At 43.5% G+C, this 16,283-nt stretch overlaps 1 protein-coding gene across 2 annotated transcripts in view; it reads left to right on the top strand.

Moving 5' to 3' along the window:
* Nucleotides 1-16,283, top strand: part of STARD8 (StAR related lipid transfer domain containing 8) — a 74,967-nt gene that overhangs the window by 13,492 nt on the left and 45,192 nt on the right. Inside the window, exon 1 of one of the 2 annotated variants that reach the window (XM_072429777.1) lies at nucleotides 5,322-5,504. The exons of the other annotated variant lie outside the window; for it this stretch is intronic. The gene's annotated coding sequence lies outside the window, so the exon portion shown is untranslated. Of the gene's footprint in view, nucleotides 1-5,321; nucleotides 5,505-16,283 lie in introns of those variants that run through there. 2 annotated transcript variants of the gene reach the window in all.

The raw sequence follows: 16,283 nt of genomic DNA, 5'->3' as shown, positions 1-16,283 counted from the left end.
GGCTAAAGAGGGGAGGCTGGAGGGCAGATTTACTGAAGGGGAGGCCAGTGGGCAAAGTTAAAAAAGGGGAGAATGGAGGGCAGATTTCATGGATTGGAGGCTGGAGGGTAGATTTTATAGAGTGGAGGCTGGAGGGCAGGTTTCATGGATTGGAGGCTGGTGGGCAGATTTCATGGATTGGAGGCTGGAGGGCAGATTTCACAGAGTGGAGAATGGAGGGTAGATTTTATAGAGTGGAGGCTGGAGGGCAGATTTCATTGATTGGAGAATGGAGGGCAGATTTCATGGATTAGAGGCTGGAGGGTGGATTTTATAGAGTGGAGACTGGAGGGCAGATTTCATGGATTGGAGGCTGGAGGGCAGATTTCACAGAGTGGAGGCTGGAGGGCAGATTTCATTGATTGGAGAATGGAGGGCAGAACAGAGTGGAGGCTGGAGGGCAGATTTCATTGATTGGAGAATGGAGGGCAGATTTCATGGATTGGAGGCTGGAGGGCAGATTTCACAGAGTGGAGAATGGAGGGCAGATTTCATTGATTGGAGACTGGAGGGCAGATTTCCTGGTCACAGGAGTATATTGATGGAGGTGATCCCGTGGAATGTGGGAATGACACTGTGGATTTGTGATCAGGTTGGTGTTTTGCTGGTTCAGGAATGTCCGGTCCATATGGGACTGAAGCCGGGTTTGTTCCGGTGAATGGAGGCTTTGAGATCTCTGACTTTCACCCATTAATAGTTTGTGTCACATTTTTGTACAACTCTGAGGGTCTTTTTTTGTCATCACAACAAGGGCAGCTGTGTGCCAGGGACCCCCTTTATCCAAGGGCATTTGTGGGAGAGGAGGTGGGGAGAATCCCCCGATTGTATACACAACAGTACAGATTGCAGGAACACTTCAGATAAAATTCTACATCGGGAGATACACAAATCTTCTGTGTGAATATCAGAAAAAATAAGAGCAGAGAATTTATTACTCATATGAACCAAAAAAAGCTTCCAAAACGTAGCAACGGAGAATATTATCGGGTGCCAGCTCTGGGCCCTATGGGGCTGCTGACATTACATCAAAGATAGCGGCACCCAGGAGGGCATTTGGTTGCTTCGGGGTATTTTGCTATTTGGTGATTACACTGTAAGTCTATTTATTAGGATTTTATGTGTATTCAGGGGTACAAATCGCACTGCAGGGGTGGTCACTGGAGCCCGCTGTGTTTGCTGGGGTGCACACCTTAATATAGTAATGAGTACCAGGGATGAGCTGGGGTGTCTTGAATAAGTTGTGTGTGGGAGGGCAGATCTTACTCCTGGGAGGGCAGATCTTATTCATGGGAGGGCAAATCTTATTCATGGGGGGGGCAGATCCTTTTAATGGGAGGACAGATCTTACTCATGGGAGGGCAGATCTTCAGATCTTAGGCTGCGTACACATTGCAATAATTATCGTTGGAAGATGAACGACTAACGACTGATCGTCCGATAATCGTTAACAAAAACGACTGCCCCGGTGGATCTAATTGGGTGACGATTGTTCGCAATGTAATGTGTGTATGGTCGTTCAGTCATCATGGATTGTTCTGCAGTACACTTTCTCCTTTACATGTCACTCCCTGCATCGTTCAAATGATCATATCTAGTTGGTGGATTATATTTGAATGATCGTATCGTTATATGTACAGAATTGTGCTTAATACGATCGTTCAAAATTATCGTGCATATTTATTGATCGGTCATTAGTCGTTCGTTTTCCAACAACAATTATTGCATGTGTGTACCTAGCCTTACTCATGGGGTGGACACTGGAGGGTAAGCTTTGTGTGCCAGGGTGCAAATCCCACTGCCAGGGTGGATACTGGGGGTGCATTGTTTGTGTTGAAGTGCAGATCCCTCTTGGGGTATGGATACTGGGGGTTGAATTGTGTGTTCCAAGGTGCATTACTCAATGAAAGGATGGACACTGGGGGATGAGCTTCAACTTCTGGAGTGCAATCTTCACTAAAGATTGCTCTGTGTGTGCCAAGGTGCAGATCACTCCTGGGTATGAATACTAGGGCTTGAGTGTGCCAGGGAGCAGATCCTACTGGAGGGATGGGGGGTTCAGCTGTGTCTTCTGGAGTGCAGTCTTCACTTGATGGCACTTTGTGTGTGCAAGGGTTCAGATCACGCTGGAGGAATGCACTTTGTGGGGTGAGCTGAGTGCAAATCTCATGGGCAGCATGGATTCCGGGGGGTGTACTATGTGTGCCAAACTCTATCGGGGTATGGATACTGGGGATTGATTTGTGTATGCCAAGGTGCAAATCTCAAAGAAAGGATGAACACTATTTAATGTACAGTGCTGCGTAATATGTTGGCGCTATATAAATCCTGTTTATTAATAATAATAATAATAATAATACCACTGTGGGGGTGAGCTGCATCTGCGTGAGTGTATTCTTCACCTAATGGTGCTCTGTGTGTGCCAGGGTTCAGATCACGCTGCAGAGGTGGACATTGTATGCTGGAGTGCATGGAGTCGGCACAAATACCAGGGGGTAAGTTGGGGTTCTTGAGTGCAGATGGACACTGGGGGGTGAGCTGTGTGTGCCAGGGTGCAAATCTCACTGAAGGGATGAATTCCAGGGGGGTGATCTGTGTATGTGCCAAGGTGCAGATATTAATGACGGGATGGATACCATGGGTTCTCTATGTGTGCCAGGGTGCACTTGTTTTTGTAGATTAATACCAGGGGGTGAGCTGGGGTGTCTGAATACAGATCCCCGGTGTAATGGACACTGAGGGGTGAGCTGTTTATGGGATTCAGATTTTACTAGTAAAGGTAAACTGTTTGCCAAATCTCACTGATGGGAAGGACACTAGGGGGTGGTGCACTGTTTGTGCCAAAGTGTAGATCTCTATTGGGGCATGGGTACTGGGGGTTGAGTGTGCAAGGGAGTTGATCTTACTGGAGAGATGGGCACTGGGGAGTAAGCTGTGTCTGCTGCAGTGCAAACTTCACTGGACGGTGCTCTGTGTGTGCCGGGGTGCAGATCCCACTGGAGGGATGCATATTGCATGCTGAGCTATGTGTGCCGGAGTTCACACCTTATTGTAACGGTAAATGCCAAAGCTGAGTGCAGATCTGTGAGCACCAAAGTGCAAATCTCATTAAAGGAATAAATACCAGGGAGGTGAACTGTGTGTGCCAGGGTGCAGATAATAATGAAGGAATGAATACTGGGGGTTCCCTATGTGTGCCAGAGTGAAGATACCTAGAAGGATGGGGAACACTCCGGAGTGATCTGTGTCTGCTGGAGAGCTCTGGGTGCCAAGGTGCAGATCTCTCTGGGGGATATGGATTTGGGGGGTGGTGGGGAGCTATGTGTGCTGGGGTGCAGATGTCTTTTGGGGGGATATGGTTATGGGGGGGAGTTGATCTGCTGTTTGCATTGGTCAGTGATGTTTGCACCCTTACATGGTGCGTGCTGCGGAGTGAGCAAAGGCTGAATGCAACAGTCGTGGTTGTAAGCCCACCATACCCCATACAATCTGACTTTACAATTTTCATACAATCTCCTATAGACTTACAAAACTATACATGCACCAACCTGAACTCTCCAATCGTATTCTGTATCAGTCCCCTGCACATAGATCTGACGCTGATTGCCCAGTCAGGTGGTGACATTTAGATGATTTTGAGATTTCACAGAATTCACAATGAACAGTTAGGACACTAGGAGGCAGAGTATTCCTTTTTTTCTAATATAAGTCTTTTTCTGATGTGGTTTGCTTGTCTGCCTCTTATTCCCATGCATTGTATAATGTGCATCAGAAGACATCTGGTGGGGTTTCATGCCATGGCATCTGCTTGGATTGGGTTGTAGCAGCTGTGGGGTGTAGGACAGGTGTCAGAGGTGGCGGGATTTTACAGAATGAACAATTTGTCATGGACTGAATGGTAACCAGTACTATAGCCACATGGGGGATATTAGAGCTCAGGAGATTTATCCCATGTGGACAGTTGCATATATCGGCAGAAACATTTGTTAGCAATGAAAATATTCTTTTTTTTAATATTAGGTGTAAGAAAATGCTAAGACTTGTCACCCCACACTAAAAAGATGAGAACAGCTGTGAGTTGTAGAACAACCTTAGTGAGCTTTGTGTATTTTTTTCAGGACTGTGAAGTCATTCAGGAACTTCCTGTGATACAGACCGCTCATTGCTGCTCTCTCTTCTTGTGCAGGGTGACTGGTCTTTTCTCTGCCCCTCCTATTATTCTCTGCAGGCAGCCTTTGGTGGGTGGAGCTACTGAACCCCTCCCACAGCTCTGCTCAATGCACATGCCACGTGATGATATCACTGATATATTTTTATGGTAATATCTGGGCCGGCCCAGGCGTTTGGTGCAGGAGGAAAATAAATAAATCTTTTTTACCCACAGCTCTGCTGTAATATGGATATAAATAGTCACTTGGACATCCTTTGCTCTGTAAATAATGGGTCACTTGTACAGCAGAATCTTCCACATAACTAACATAGCTCGCTTTATTGGATGTCATGTGAATGAGGGTGGGTTGCCTATCATTAGACGGGAATTTTAAATGTTGTAGATAAAAACAGGATTTATTGGAGAGATAAAATGTTTGTTGGAGTCTTTGGATTCCATTGAATGTTGTCACCCATTGACCCCTGGAAGGTAGTCAGCTATTGTCATATGTATTGAAGGGCTGTTCATGGTGCATGCTGGTTTTGCTAATAAGAAAGCCCAGCATCGGTGGCTCATTGACAGGGGGGTCTGCGATCACTGTAAACAGATCAATTTTATTGTTCGAAAAAAATGATCCAAAATAAAATCTGATAATGTATTCCTAGCAGAGGGAAGACCTCATCAGTCTACTGCTGTTCCTTTATTGTCATGGGCCAGTGGGCGGGGAGATGACCGGTCCATGTCACTTAACTGCAGCAGAGAAAATACAGGTCTGTGTACCTGTTGGTCTGTGTGGTGGAGCTGTGTAGTTTTCAGGACTGGTTGGTCAGTAATACCTAGAAAATTTAGCCCCCATATTCGTATCTCTATATTGTGTAGCTGGAGTTCAGCTTGAATGATTTATGACCGAATTCAGTGCAATGCCTTGAGATAAGAATTGTTTCAGATCAGTCTTTTGTTTGCTCACTTATATCAGTTTATGATTCTTCAGTTCACCTTCACTTTCCAATCTGGCTGCCTACACTTGCTGCTGATTGGCTGAGTGCCCTGGGAGAGGCGGGACTTATAGACTCTCAAGGGCTTTTCACTGCTCACCTCTACATGTTATTATTCAGTGACAACAGCTCTGCGCGGGGTCACCGGCTGAGCTGGCTCTCAATGCTTTCAGCAAGTTCTCTTCTGCAAATCTGGAGAATACTTCACCCTTCAGCATTTTTACTGGCAGAGGATTCATTTACTAGATTCTGAATAGATTGTAAATTGTACGACATGTTCAATTGGCAGAAAAGATCGTAACATAACCTGACGTGGCTTCAAGGTAAATATGTAACTGTATTGATGCACGGCAGGTCACAGGTGTAATATTCTCTGTCTGCTGAGTGGGATGATTTTGGTTTAATTGATTTGTCACAAAATTATGAATTTTTTCAGTTGGAAAATTTTGCCCAAATTTTGTCAAAATTGTAAATTTTGCTTATTAGGCTGTAAAAGTCTACTGGGTGTGTGTTTAGGGGAGTCCCATCTTTCTAATGTTCTTTGCATTCCCTTTTCTTTACATTTTTGTTGTTTTTGTAAAAGATTTTCATGACTTTCTGACTTTTTTTGCATGATTTTGGTTAAATTGTTTTGCTGCAAAATTATGAATTTTGTCAGTTGGGATATTTTGTTAAAATTATGGAAGCTTTCATTTTGCTCATTGGACTGCAAAAGTCTACTGGAGTAGGGTGTGTGTTTAGAGGAGTCTTATCTTTTTAATGTTCTTTACATTCTTGTTCCTTTTCATTATTGTTGCATTTTAGTATTGTATTTGGTATTGGTAAAATGTTCTATGACTTTTTGACTTTTTTATGTGTGAAAGAAAACATAAAATAAGGGACAAATGAAAGGCTGTTTTTGGCACAAGAATCTGTCCAGGGTAATTAAAAAAAAATGTCACCTAGGACTTAAAATTAGATTTAAAGTCTAGTGCATCATTAAAAGATTTCTGGGCAGGAATTGGCCCCTGGTAAAGTTTGCCCCACATTCCTTGCTGGATTATATAAATGTATGTTACCCTAAAAGCCCCAATTCCTCACCTGTTTCTGTGGTCACATGACTCTCTAAGTCCCAAAATCTAGCAGGAGCGTGGCCATGCTGGAGTCAGGTGGTCTGCACACTACCCATTGGCCCACTTAATGATGCCTACATGATGGTGCCCCAAAGAAGGGCAATGGCAAGTGTAGTGCAGTGGTGGATTTCTGGTCTTGACTTATGGAATATTTGCTGGCAAGGGTCAAGTTGTGGCAAACTTAGGTGATTGGGGGGGAGTGGGATGATGGTAGTGTTGGGGAGGGGAGCATATGATGGAATACATTTTGCCTAGAAATCACCTTTCTTATTGAGGAATGCATTTTCCTGGCAAGGGGGGTCACGTGGTGGGTAACTCAGGTGAATGATGGGAGTAGGGTGGTGGGGTCGGAGGGGTATTCTGGAAAAAGAGGTGTTAACTAGAGATCACCTTCCCTATTGACTATAATGTATTTTGGTAGTAAGGGTCAAGTGGTAGATGGTAAGGTGAATAGGGGAGTGGGGTGACATTGGGGTTAGCAGGATGGTGGTTGTGGTGTTAAGGTAAAGGAGGGTGATAGAATGGAACAGGAGGTGAATGTTGCCTAGAGAATGCCTTCTCCCTTATGACTCTAATGCATTTTCCTGGCAAAAGTCAGGTGGCAGATAATTTAGGTAAATGGGGGAGCAGAATGGTAGTGGTGTTAGGGTGGGGGCACAAGAGATGAATGTTGCTTAGAGCTTGCTGTTCCTGTTGACTCTAAACCATTTTCCTGGCAAAGATTGCTGGGCAGATAATACAGGTGAATGAGGGGTGGTGGTGGGGGTGTTGGAGGGTATATTACAACAGGTGAATGTTGCCCAGAGAATGCCGTTCCTATTGATTCTAATGTAGTCAGGTGGCGGGCAACTTGAGTGAATGTGGGTGGTGGTGTTGGGGGGTATAAAAGAACAAGGGGTGAATGTTACCTGGAAATCGCCTACCTTATTCACTATGTCATTTGCTGGTAAGGGTCATGGGGCATACAACTTAGGTGAATAGGAGAGTAGTGTGGTGGTGTTGGCGGAGGGCAGGATGGTGCTTGTGGTGTTGGGGAAAGAAGGGAGTAGAATGGAACAAGTGGTGAATGCTGCGTAAAGATTGCCTTTCCAATTGAGGCTCAGGGTCAGGTGGTGAATGTGGAAGCAGTGTGGTGATGAGGTTTTGGAGAGGTGAACGTTGTCTTAGAGATCGCCTTCTACAGTGACTCTGATACATTTGCCAAAAATTCCCAAAACCTTCAGATTTTTGCCAAAATTTCAGGAAAACAAAAACTTTTGCTCATCCCAAAAACAGATGTAGCCCCGATTTGTTGTATTGCAAGCAATGTACACTAAAAACAAAATACCAGAACCCCCATGAAAACCATTATTGAGAATCAGCAGCCATGGTGACGTACAAAGCTATATCAGGAAGGCGCACGGCTTGGGTCACGTTCCAGATGTCAGCGGCTGCCAGAACGATTATTATAACCGGCTGCAGCCAAATTTTCCAGCACAGAATATTTTTGTAGCCTTGACTCCTGAATGATGACATTGGCGCTGGGTGAATGTAAGCTGTGCCTCGGTGGGGATTATGGGGTTAAACCCAGATTATGGAGGCTGGCACACTTCAAAGTCCACACGGCCTCCTGTTGGGGATTTGCTCATATTGGGAACTGAGTCACCGGCGGTGAGAGATTTCCACCAGGCTGCAGAGAATTTTCAGCACAGGTCAGATACAGAGCTGGCTAATCATTAGACTTCACTGCCTGGAATTTGTTGCTGCAATGTACGAAAATTCCATCTGGGTCTGGTTTATAATCCACGTTACATATTACATATGTGTATTGCTTGTTACACATTCAAGGGACATAAACAAGAACTGAGCCGATCTACGCTGATTGCCTCATTGTAGCCACTTGCTTGGCATTTCCCAACGCAGGACCCCTAATGGTGACAACAGTGGACCAAGCAAGCAACTCGCTTGTTGAATAATCCCCTTATATTGTATTCACCAAAGAGAATGTGTGTGACACGGTGACAACACAGGAACATAATAGAGAGGCAGGACCAGAGCGTTGTCACCCTATAACAGGAAAACGGCTAAACAAGGACCTTCATGGCAGGATCACTAAGATTTGTTTAATAAAAAGCGTACAAGTATTAAAAACAGAATTGCCTTTTCATCTACCAGGCCCTTCAATTATTGGAGAGTAAAAAAATGTTTCTAGCGTGCAAAGAATTTTGTGAAGCCCACATCTGATCCCAGTCTCTGATCTCCCTCCAGAAACAATGGTGAGGCTGTTTTACAAATGAAGAAAGTGATCTCTTGTGTTGTACCAGCACAGAGTCATCAAGTATAGAATGGGAGGTCAAGGTGTTAACAGGGTCACATGACCTGGGGGCAGATTAAAGCCTTCTTATCCCTGCCCTGTGTCTCCGACTCTAAAGAGCTGTTAAGCCATGACTACATGTGCGGGGTCAAGGGAGTCAAGACCTCCCTATTGAACACCGCGTATCCAAATGACAGGGTCTCTTTATAACACATATCCTAACCTGGACACATGCAATAATATCATCAATCGATCTTTTAACAACAATTCTCTTGGATAAAAATTTGAAACACAAAACCTTCCCCCATAGGAAGCAATTCATCAATTTCCACTGTGCTGTGTTCATGGGCTGTGGCAGAATTTTGTTGATCGATGGTGGACAATTAAAGAATTTTATTTGGTGATTGGCTGTGCCTGGATAAAAAATTGCTGCCTGTATGGCCGCCATATGCAATGCCCGCATTGGTTCAATAGGTCTTCAATCTGTAGTACAATATTGCTCAGATCTTCAGAACCTTTGGCTGTATCAATCAGACACCTCCATCTTCCCCTCCCAAACTTTTTACAAATGGATGGAACCACAGCACATAGTGGGCAGGTGCAGCAATCCCACACACCAAGATTTTTTTTTAGCTCAACAGCTGGAGCAGGACAGGTGAAAGGAGCTTCCATAACCCTCAGGAGCCATTTATAGATCACTGTCTCTTCAAAGACCATAAACATTTACCTTAATTTTAGCTCCAATTGATGAAAATTTTGACAAAATTTTGGTGAAATGAAAATTGATTTTCTCATCCCTAACAATGAGGAGGTCATGTGATTTGTATGGAGGATCATTATGAGATGATGATGTTGAGGTGTAAATATTCACATAAAGTTGTCTCATGATATTCTTTAGGTTATATCAAGGTGGACGGAAGGCTGGTCAGAACCGGGGGTGCTCTTGGCATCTGGCTCCTCGTTTCTCCGGAAATCTCTAGCAATTATGTAATGTTTATTGAGGGACAGTTGTTTTCCCTTCTGATGTCAGCTGTCCTACTGTGAATTTAAAGATTCACCCCCTGCTGGGTGGGCAATTCAGGTTTCTGTGTTTACAGTCCGCTCAACAACCAAGGTCCCCATTGTATCCTCAGATTCCCAATATACCCACACACAGACCTCATGACACCAATAGCTCCCAACCGTTCCTTTATTTAGGGACTTTCCCTTTTCTGGAACCAATCCCTATGTCCCTCTTTCCTCCCAAGTAGAATTGAACCATCCCTGGGGCAATTTAAATCCTGTTGACCTCTTTACCAGAGTTGAAAATTATAAAAAATCCCAAATTTTGAACGGATTAGTTATCTTCCAATGGTTTTTTTTAAGTGACAACTTTCTAAGAAGGGATGTTCCTGCCTTTGAAGTTCACTGGCTTCATGTTGTGTCTATAGAACAGGAAATAAAGTGACACAAACTGACAGCAGCGTTAAAGCCACACCCTGGGAAAAGCTAGCGGTCGAAATACAAGAGCCATGTGTATTCTGGAATCTTGAGGTGCATTGTGTATTTCTTGCAGAAGCTTCCTGTAATACAGACCGGTCACTGCTGCTCCCCCTCCTTGTGCAGGGTGCCTGGTCTTGTCTCCGCCCCCTCTATAGTTATCAATGCACAACATTGTAATGTTAGGAGCTGCTTGGCCCCACCCACATGCAAAGGCTATGTACAGCTTATTGTTGAAGTTACTGAAACTTTTACAAAATAATATTAGGCTTTGAAAGGCATTTGAAACTCACAAAATTTTTAAATAATGAATAGAAGTTTTGTAATTGAAAGACTTTTTAATGAGATGAGGTAAAAAAAAAATCTGAATTAAATGAAAATAGACGCCTCCGTTCCTTCTTTTCCTTCACCTTCTCCCCATCTTTCCAATTACTTATTTTCAGCGCCAAGAACCCCCGCTTCTCACCATCCAGTGAAAGCCACCCATTGTCATGAATGCGCTGCAGTGTTACGATCTCTGGTAGTAATCAGAAATCCAATAAAATGCAGCGGAACAATCCTATAAAGATTCTTCCTTCTGTACTTCAGTCTCCTTTCCCAGACTCCCTTTGGGAATCGTAGTCTCAGGGAATTTGTGGTATGTGAAGGAGAAGATGAAGTCTGGATTCAGCTGGGTCCCGGGGCTTTTGTTTTCACTGCTGCCCCTGCGTTAACCTTTAAAAGAAGGTTAATTTTAACAAGCATTTAAAAAAAGGGTGAAAGTAAGGAAAAGGTGAAAGGAGTCATAATGACTACAACAGACGATGACTGAGGCCAGGAAGGGAATTCAGATGGTTGATTGGTGGGAGGTCATAGAAGATGAAAAGATTGAACTGACACCATTGGATATGGAGATTGGATTCCCACGATGAGATACATTGGTCGTTTCTTCTATGGGAAGCATTGGAAATTTTCAATGTCTAATGGGATGCATGCATACTGATTGGACAAACTTGGCCTTTCTTGGATGAAGGTGCCTTGATTGTAGCTCAGACTGGATGTCCGCCCATTCACTTAGATCCTATATAAGCTTTACCTTGCTTTTTTATATATTCATTCATTTTATTTGACTTATTGTGGAGATCCTTCTTTTATTGGCACCAACATGGCAACGTTTTGCCCTTTCCAATGAAAGCTGTCACTTCCACCCATGTTACATCATCATGGTGCACAGTGGTCCAGGTGGCATGCACAGCAAGGAGTTGTGTTGCCCATTATATGGCACCCATCAATGGACATCATCCCCACACAGAATATCATCTTTTAGGAGATTCCATGCAGCCATCACCAAGAATGCATGTAGACTGAATTTGTTCACAGAGGGGGTGAAGATGGTCATCTGTTCCGTATCCAAATGGCACCACAATGGAGCCAAAGACATGCGCCATTTGTTCTGTTTCAGCCCATCACATGCCCATGTAATGTACATTGGGATATTCTTCGGTGTGGGTATGATGCCTGGTGCTCTATTAGTACATGAAGGGGTGCCAAATAATGAGCAACACAACTCCCTCCTGTGCATGCCACCTGTGTAACCATACCAGAAAGCATAGCTGTAATTGGGCCCTAAATATGGGCCCTGGTGCCCTTTAAAAGTTTGGTGAAATGGTCTACACCAGTGTTTCTTTTTTTAACATAAAACCCTTGGAATACCTTTAAGGTCTTCCGGGAACCCCTTCTATAATTACTATATCCATAGATCACAGTATATTGATGGTGGTGGTCAGTAGGAAGAATGTCTCTAACATTGCTAGTCATTGGGAAGAATGTCACTCTTATAGATAACCAAATTGATGATTGGTGTCACTAAATCTGACCTGAGAGGTGCAAAGTGCTTATTGCTTAAAGAACCCCCAGCACCTTCTGGAGGGACCCTAGTTGGGTAAGACTGGGACACAAGATCAAAGAGACATACTGGAGCCAAATGTTGTCCATGGAGCGTCCACTCTATAAGCCGACCAGCTTCCAGAACGTCAGCTCTGCCAGTATAAAACACACATTTATTTTGTTGTCAGCCAAGATCTCCAACCGCAGTTAATGAGTCATGCATTAATAGCGCTTGCGTGTGCCAAACTGCTCCAATAACCTTGCCGCCGACAGAGGCCAGACTCACATTCCTTATCTGGGTGACAGGTGTCATCCGGTGCTGTGGCCTGGGTGTGTTGCCCAAATCATTTTATAATTAGAATTACAGTGAAATCAGTGGGATGATGGTGATTACCTGGAAACTGAGAGGGAAATTCTCAAAAAAGGAAAGCCTGGAGTGTCAGGAATGCTCGATTCTGGTGAATAAAATGTAAAAATATCCAGTAATTAGGAATGTCAACACTTTTATAAGTGGCATTTATGGAATGCCCATGGAGGGTGCAGGTCATGGGTGGGGAAAAGTTAAAAATTAGTTTTGATTTCTTTTTAAATTTGTCAAAAACAACATCACTTATACATTCGTGTAAATAGGTGAATCAAGATAGTTTTGGGTGATTTTAGGGTGATTGAGGGCTGGGTGTTCTACCCACTTTAAGATGTTCTTCATGTTACAGAAGCTCTATCTAACTTCTCTGGACCGGTACTTCCACCAGTATTTTTTTTCTACTTTTGCTTAAGCAACTCAATGAGCTGAATTTAGTCCCAGACACACCTGTGTTACAGTGATGTGTGCATTGCCAGGCCAAGGGAACCAAAAATATCTTGCAGTGTACAGTAAGCACTAATATGCATTGTTGTCTGGTGCAGCAGAGAAATAATAATTATTACACAGTATTTATATAGTGCTGACATATTACAGCGCTGTAAGTTCATAGTGAAGTCACTAGCTGACCCTCAAAGGAGCTCACAATCTAATGTCCCTACCACAGTCTACGGACAGTTTGGGACAATTAACCTAACCGCATGTTTTTGGAATGTGGGAGGAAACTGGAGTACCCAAAGGAAACCCACACAAACTCCATGCAGATACTGTCCTGGCTGAAACTCAAACCTTAGACCTTCTGCAAGGACCAGAGTGCTAACCACTGAGCCATCCTGCTGCCCCTGAGGTCTGCCCTTGCTCTCTTGTCCTATCAGGTTGCTTCTTGCCAGTTAATTTGCATTCAACACACCTGATTGGCTCCCTGTCCTGCCTGAAGCTTTGCCTCCAAAGGAAAAATAAAGTGAGCCCCTGTGCAGAAGTGACCTGGGGCCCCTGTAAGGTGCCTGCGGGCTCAGAACGGTCTGGGGCCCACTTTTCTACTTACTGTGCCCACCCCGCAATATAAGCCAGCAGCTATATTCATATTGCAGATCTGTAGTCGTGTTAGCTGGCGGACAGAATGTCTGAGGCTGTGGTTGATGGTTAAACCTTCACCGTGTGGGTGGAAAGTTCCTTTAAGTTTAGTTCACACTTCTCAGCATGCCGTCATTTAAATTCTGATCTGTAAGAGGTCAGAATTATAGGTGGTGGGGGGGTAACATGTGAATGAGATGTGGATGAGAGTGCCATTGCTATCATCCTTCAGCTCATCAGTAAAAATATTCACAATATTTCTCATCATTCATTAGACGGAGTTTCTGGATTGTTTTAGGTGATATAATAAGCAGCGGTAAGAATAGACATTCTATCTAACACTGGCGCCTTGCTCACTGGGAAGGTGACACCATATCCAGCGCAGATCCGTAATAGATCCCTGTCACTCCTACATTGGGAGACAGGAAGTCCCCTTTGTGTGCGTAGGGGGTTCATTTTTAACCCCATGCAGTTCATACTAAAGGGCATATTTCTAAAAAAAAAAAAAGGGAATATGACATTTAGGTGAACCTTCCAAGTGCAAGTTTTCACTGTTTCAACAAATACCAACAAAAACAAAAGAATTCTATTGGCCGTATAGGATGTACAGCTGACTCCAGATACCCCGCCAATAACCATAAAAAAGGGATGCCTCTCCATCCAGTTACCTAACTTTTTTTTTTCACGTTGGAGGGTCCAACATTCTTCATTAAAGTGATGTTCCCCATGAAGGAAACATTTAGATTGCATTTAATTACTACGCTTCTGCAACAAGCCTCAAGAATTCATTTGAGTTATTTGGGTTGGACAAAGGCCAGGCTTGGTATTTGCTTCTCCTATATAAAAAAACAGACTTGTTTCCATGAACCGGGACTCTCTTTGGCTCTCAGCATCCTTTAGAAGACTTGCCACCTCACTGCATTTGTGAAATCCCACTTGTGAGGTTTATTAAAAAGGCGCAACGTATCAATGCCTCGAGAGTGATCATATAATCCCCAAATGACTAAAATGGCTCGTTGTACTTTACACCTTCATTTTCAACATCGGGAACTGAGCTTTTTTAGGTGGTTTTTAAAAATGGAATGTGAAGGAAATGGGTCCTTATGCTCATTGTTTGATGGCTTTGGACCTGTTATTATGGCCCTAAAACCTCTAGCTCTGACTGTTACCCTAAATTCAAATTATAACCCTAAACAAAGCCATGTGATCTATTGGACCATTGAGTTCTTCTAACCTTGTAGTAACAGTATAGGGATTGAAAGGATGGTCAAAAGTAGGAAGACCTCCTCAAATTGAAGGTGTTCAGGTGTCCCCAGTGAGGGGTCCTGGTAATCCCCCATCATACAAATACCTTGTAGACACAGTTTTGGTGAAGACCCTTTTCTGTTCCCCCATGACTGTGCCCCGGGGTACAAAGCCAGCTCTATAAAGACATGGGGTCACCAGTTTGGTGTGGAGGAACTCAAGTGTCCTATGCAGAGCCCTGACCTCAACCCTATTGAAAACCTTTGAGATGGATAAGTGATCCAGATCCAACATTAGTACCTGACATCACAAATGGGGGAAAATCCCACAAACAACCTATTAAATCTGGAGAAAGCATTCTCTGAAGAGAGGACGATGGTATAGAAAGGCATACTCCATATATTCATGGCCATGGATGGAGACAACTCCATTTTAATGACCATGGGTGGAGACCACTCAATATTATTTACCATGAGTTGAGACAACTTTATATTAATGGCCATGGATAAAGACAACTCCATATTTATGGCCATGGGTGGAGACAATTCCATATTAATGGTCATGGGTGAAGACAATTCCATATTAATGGCCATGGGTGGAGACAACTCTTTAAGAATGATCATGGATAGAGACAACTCTATATTATTGTCCATGGGTGGAGACAACTCCATATTATTGGCCATGGATGGAGACAACTCTATATTAATGTCCATGGGTGGAGACAACTCCATATTAATGGCCTTGGGTGGAGACAACTCCATATGATTGTCCATGGGTGGAGATATCTCTATATAATGGCCATGGATGGGGACAACTCCATTATCATGGCCTTGGGTGAGGACAACTCCATATGATTGTCCATTGGAGGAGATAACTCTATGTAATGGCCATGGATGGAGACAACTCCATGTTAATGGCATTGGGTTGAGATAACTCCATATTTATGTCCATAGGTGTGGACAACTTCATATTTATGGCCATGGGTAGGGACCACTCTATAATAATGGCCATGAATGAATACAACTCCATATTTATGACCATGGGAGGAGATAACTCAATGTAATGTTCATGGGTGGAGACAACTCCATATTAATGTCCATGGGTGGAGACAATTCCAAATTAATGGCTATGGGTGAAGACAACTCCATATTAATATTCATGGATGAGACAACTCCATATTAATAAACATGGGTTGAGACAACTCTATAATAATGGCCATGAATGAAGACAACTCCATAATTTTGGCCATGTGTGGAGACAACTCCCTAATATCGGCCATGGATGGGAACAACTCCATATTAATGTCCAAGGATGGGGCAACTCCATAAATATGGCCATGGGGGGAGACAACTCCATTAGTGGCCATGGTTTCGGAATAAGATGTCTAACAAGCTCATTGATGTGTGATAGCCAGGTGTCTACAAAGCTGTTGGCCATGTGGTGATCCTGTGTGTAAATTGATATTATTCTCATACTAAAAATTTAAAAAACCAAACATTCAACCTTACTGAACACCTTTGGGATGAATTGAAATGGTGAGCCTGGTCTTCTCATCCAACATCAGTACCTATCCTCACCAGAGGGGGCAAATTTCCAAAGATACAACCCAACATATTAGGAAAAGTCTTCCTAGAAAAGTGGAGAATGTTTTGGGGGGCAACTCTATACTTTT

Source organism: Pyxicephalus adspersus, chromosome Z (genome assembly GCF_032062135.1).
Source record: "Pyxicephalus adspersus chromosome Z, UCB_Pads_2.0, whole genome shotgun sequence".
Classification (NCBI taxonomy): Eukaryota; Metazoa; Chordata; class Amphibia; order Anura; family Pyxicephalidae; genus Pyxicephalus; species Pyxicephalus adspersus.
Note: the sequence above shows the minus strand (reverse complement) of the source record. Positions and strands in the feature narration are given on the sequence as shown.